The 5,078-nt window shown below is 46.2% G+C and overlaps 1 protein-coding gene across 2 annotated transcripts in view; it reads right to left on the reverse strand.

Moving 5' to 3' along the window:
• The window catches only part of PGBD2 (piggyBac transposable element derived 2), a 33,097-nt gene extending 32,023 nt beyond the window's left edge, over positions 1-1,074 (reverse strand). Inside the window, exon 1 of one of the 2 annotated variants that reach the window (XM_025853220.2) lies at positions 945-1,074. The gene's annotated coding sequence lies outside the window, so the exon portion shown is untranslated. The remainder of the gene's footprint in view (positions 1-944) is intronic. The other variant, XM_073889281.1, reaches the window with a different exon arrangement.
• Positions 1,075-5,078: the final 4,004 nt, after the last annotated feature.

Below are 5,078 nucleotides of genomic sequence, written 5' to 3' on the forward strand. Positions count from 1 at the left end.
GCCCTTTGTCTATGTGGGTGGCGCGGCGGCGCATGGGGTGGGGGGGGGGGGGGGGGGGGGGGGGGGGGGGGGGGGCTCCACTGTTTAAAATGTAAATTTTTCCAGTGAGACAACACAACTAAATGCAACTAAATCCTGACTTGGATCCTATCCCACAGAAAGGAAATGGGTGAGAGGAGCAGGCCAATCCGAATAAAATCTGTAGATAAAGTGTCCTAGTTTTCCTGTTCTGTTAAATTAGATGTTAACATTTGGGGAGCCTAAAGGAATAAAAGGTGAGAATACTTTGTACTAGTTTCTAAACATTTTTTTAAATTCTGAAATTATTTCAAAAAGAATAAAAAAAAGACATTTTATAAATGTAAACGCCTCAAAGTTGAGCCACGTGCAAAACGGCTCCGGAAAAGCCTTTGTGAGACAGCGGCCCCCTTCCCCCCTGCCCCAATCACAACATCAAACGGAAAAAGGGAGAGGTAAACAAAAGACACTCCGCAATCGCAGGGGCAGGCAGGAGCGATAGAAGCGCCCGAGACCCGCTGCATCCGCACGTCGCAGAGCCACCCCTTCCCTGAGGGTGCGTGGCACGCGATCTGCGCCCCACCAGGCCCCACCGCAGCCCCGACTCCGCCCACAGGTCCCGGCCCCTGTTCCCCAGGGCATCCTGCGTCAGAGCACCCTGGCTGCCCAAAGGTTCTCAGGTCGCCCTGGCTGAGTCCGCAGCGCCCGGCCAGCCTCCCCGCCCCGCTGCAGGAGCGCCACTGCCGGCCCCTAGCAGCTTGGTGCCCAGGAGCCCATTGTCCCTGAACCAGTCCCTCCCGCCCACCATCCGCGCACGGCACGGAGGGCCCCCGCCTCGGGCACCGTTGAGAAAACGCAACGCCAGGCCCTGCCTCTCACACACCCAAACCAGGGCAGGTCAGCGACTCGAACGGGCCGACGCCTACCTCCGCGCTCCGGGCGGCCGAAGTCTGGGCGAGCTGCGCGCGACGCAGCGCGGCGCAACGAACCCCGAGTGCCCGACTGCGAGAGCTGGGGCGTCGCGGCCGCGCAACGTCCGGCACCAGAGCGCTCGCGGCGCCCGGGCTCGCCTTCTGTGTCCCGCCCCGACCACGCCCCGGCCACGCCCCCGACCCGAGCAACCACCGAGAGGCCCGGGCCTCCGCGGAGCCTAGAGGGAACTGGAAAGTACCTCCGCGGGTTGGTAAAAGCGGCAGAAATGTCCGCGGAATTGCACGCCGGCTCCTCTCACCCAGCTCACTCCCGAAGTAGCTCAGACACGTTTGTCGCTCGTACTCGCAAAGGCACGAAGCCATTTTTCGCTCTATGATGGTGGTTCTGTAAACAGGAAGATGTAGGGGGTCTCTGGGAAAAGACAGTCATCGCTTTCTCGACAGAAGAAAAGTCATTCTAGGCCCTCCGGCCATCTTGCCAAAGAATATAAGAGCCAACAGCCACATAATTATGTAAGGTACAACAAATCAGCGGCAAAACTCCCAGGGCTGACTCAGGAGTGAAGACTACCTGACACGCATACTTCGGTTACTTTTGCAGGATCTAAACCTCTCCGAGCACCCAGATAACAAGACCAAATGGAGCCACAGAATTGATGGGGCCGACCGTGGCTGGCATTGAGTTTGACCTGGACTCAGTCAACTTAGGATGACTTCTACCCCACTGCCATTATGGATTCCCCTTGTGAAAACCCCTTCAGGAATCTGTATGCTCCCTTAGCTTGAAACTTACCCAATTTTGTTCAAAGGAGGAGACACTGTTTTGGGAAAGATCCCCGGTTTTCTCCTAGTTGCAAGTAAAACTCTAATTTTCCTATTCTTTGGCGTGGTTGTGTCTTTTGGCTCCACATCCACCAAAAGGCGGACCCAGCAGTTCTCCAGTGCGGCCCCAGACCAACAGCTGCTTCACCTGGGAACTTAGTAAAAAAGCAAATCCTGGAGCAATGTCCCTGGAGCAATGTCGAATGAGAAACTGAGGGCAGGCCCAGCAATCCCTGTCTTTATGTCCCTTGAGGCGATCCTGATGCAAACTAGGTTTTGAAAACCACTGTTCTGTGACAGGATTTCTTAACCTCCGCAGTCGGGACATTTTGGCCTGGATAATTCTTTGTATTGGGGGCCTGTCCTGTGCATTAGGAGTAAAATCACCGGATAAAATACATGGTGACCTGTTAAATTTGATTTTCAGGTAAACAACAGTGTTAATTTAAGATTCATATATAATTGAGAGTTCTGTATTTTATGTGGAGACACTACCCCTTGTGTATTTTATTTGCTAAATCTGGCAATTTTAATTGTAGAATATTTGAACGTTCCTGGCCTCAACCTACTAGGTGTCAGTAGCACTACACCCTTGTCCCTCCAGTTATGACAACCAAAAATGTCTCCAGTGTCTTCGATGTTAAATAAAAAATTCAACTGAGTAAATTTTAAAGATCTAATTGGCTTTATTAAATAATTCACAAATCAGGCAGCATCCCATCTAGCAAACAGAAGAATGCTATGATGAATTATACAAAACGGAAAGTTTTTATAGAAGGAAGGTGGGACAAGAAAGCTATTAGCAAAAGAAAAGGATTGTTCTGGGAGATACTTCTATCACTTGTGGGGAAAGGCAAGGAGTCTTATCTGCAGTTGACCTCATCTGCCTTTGGGGGATGGAGAGGGCCCATGAGGAAGACTGGCACTGATCAAAAAACATTATTTACTGGTAAAGACTACATTTCTGGGGGAGGTTGAAACTGCAATTATTATATTTTTTATGTATTTTCTCGTTTACAATTTCTTTTTTTTCCTTTTTTTAAAAGATTGTATTTTTTAAAGTAATCTCCACACCCAACATAGGGCTTGAACCCACAACCCTAATATCAAGAATCGCATTCTCTATTGCCTGAGTTAGCCAGATGCCCCTAAACTGCAATTAGATTAGTATTAATCCTCAATTTAGGGATTCAACCTAAGTGACACCATTTTGGGGCTGTGGTTTTCTTTTTAACATTGGAGAAGCAAAATACCCCCTTCACCCCAACCCACCCTTACCTTCACACCTTGAGGATCACTGCTTTATAAGATACATGGGGCAGTGTACTTCACAGAAAAGGGTGACTTGGCTTCAAAGAGTTTGTCTAAACACAAATATTCTTGGGAACAAACTATGCTAAACATCTAAGACAGCTAAGTAGAAGAGCTTTTGCATTTGCTTTTCTCCACAAGGCGTTTATTTTTTGTTTTTATCGTTGTTAAAAAGAAAATCAGGCTCAAAATGGTGTCACTTAGGTTAAGACCTCAAATCAGTAAAGCAATGCTTAATGCCTAACCTAACTGCAGTTTCAACCACACAGAAATAATAGCCTTCAACCAGTCAACATGGGGATTTCCTGGTCAGCACGAGGAAATATACTGATAGATCCCTTCAATTCTCCTTAGAAGGACAACTTTGCTTAAAACAATGGGTTCTTGGCTAATAATTTCCTTTTTTCCCACTCCCTCATTATCTTTAAAAACATTTCCTTTTGTGTAGCCCTTTGGAGCTCCCCACTGCTTGCTAGATGGGATGCTGCCTGGTTCATAAATCAATTAATAAAGCCAATTAGATTTTTTAAATTTACTTAAGTTTTTGTTATTTAACAGATTTGGTAGCAGCGGTGGGATTCGAAGCAAGCCTCTGGCAGCTTTCAGGGACAATAAGAAAAATGGGCATGCTCTCTATGACCACTTTGATGTCACTGTCTTTCTCACATTTCCAAGGGCTATAGGTTAGTTCTTCTGAGTTCTGAGTTCCACTCCTTTTGCATTTGAGCTCCCAATCTAATTGGCATTCTTTTATAGGGAACATCAACTTGAGTTGCTAGACAGTCATTCCCAGAACCAACTGAGTTTGTATATTTGCCTGGAGCACAACTGAGCTGGCAGAGGGTCAGCCCAGGTCCAAGCACCTAGCCTTTCAGACCACAATTCCCTGGATGGACAATCTCAGCAGGTTCCATGGGAATTGGCAGTGGTGTGCAACAAGGCCTTCTTGTGACCACTAATATCTCTTGGTTACTGCCAATACACTAAGGTGCACGTATTTGTTTGTCTTGTTTGATGTAGATAAGGGCTATTGCTAGTGGGGATCTCAGAAGCCAAAAAGCTACAAAAATTGGTGGGCATAGGTCGAGCACTTAAAGGCTATTAGAGCACTTGCCACTTCAAGAAGACTCCTGGGTTAGGATAGGTGGGTCATGGAATGGGTTAGAGTGATACTAGTTCACCCACCAACATCAAGAAAACTTCCATGCAACAAGGTACACTGTAAAACATGCACAAACATCAACCCTGTGGCCCATCCCTTCCAGGTATTAGTTCAGGTCTGAGAACCCAAAGGCTTAGCTAATGGGATCCTTAAATTCTAGAGCCAAGCATGCCACCTTCCAGCACATTTGCTTATTTTATGTCCAAGAACTATAGTCCTGAAAGTTGCAGATATCTAGCAAAAACAACAAAATCTTACTAAGCTTGTTTTGTGTCCTGAGGAATTTGGGTTGATAACCATCAGGTTGGGAGCCCCCGAATAAGACAGGACATAAAAGTGAGCTGCAAAATGAACAAACCTTTTAGAATCTCTAAAAGAAAGAAAGAAGATTTTATTTGAGCCTAAGTTAGGACAGCTGCCCAGGAAACATGATCTTCACAAAGAAGGGAGTGCTCTGGAGAATGAACCGGTTTTATAGGGTTATATGCTTTTTTACCTCTTGTAAAAGCTCAAAAGATTAAAGATTAACATATAGGCAGGAATAAAAGTTGTAACATCAAAGAATGCAGGAATAAGAAGCATTGTCCTAAGGACAAGGTAGTTTTCCTACTCATTTACCAAGCAGATATACAATGCATGCTTGGAGGACTTGAGTACAGTTTTGACCCCCCCAAGATATTTAACCAGTCACTGTGGGGATTTCTTGGTCAGCATTAGGAAATTTAATGATAGACACCCTCTAATCCCCTTAGGAGAGCAACCTTGCCTAAAACAATGAATTCTTTGGTAATAATTTTAGTTTTTCTACTCCTCTACCTTTAAAACCTTTTTCT

The sequence above is a fragment of the Callorhinus ursinus genome, unplaced genomic scaffold, assembly GCF_003265705.2.
Source record: "Callorhinus ursinus isolate GAN/ISIS: 27379988/994484 unplaced genomic scaffold, GSC_fseal_2.0 scaffold105, whole genome shotgun sequence".
Classification (NCBI taxonomy): Eukaryota; Metazoa; Chordata; class Mammalia; order Carnivora; family Otariidae; genus Callorhinus; species Callorhinus ursinus.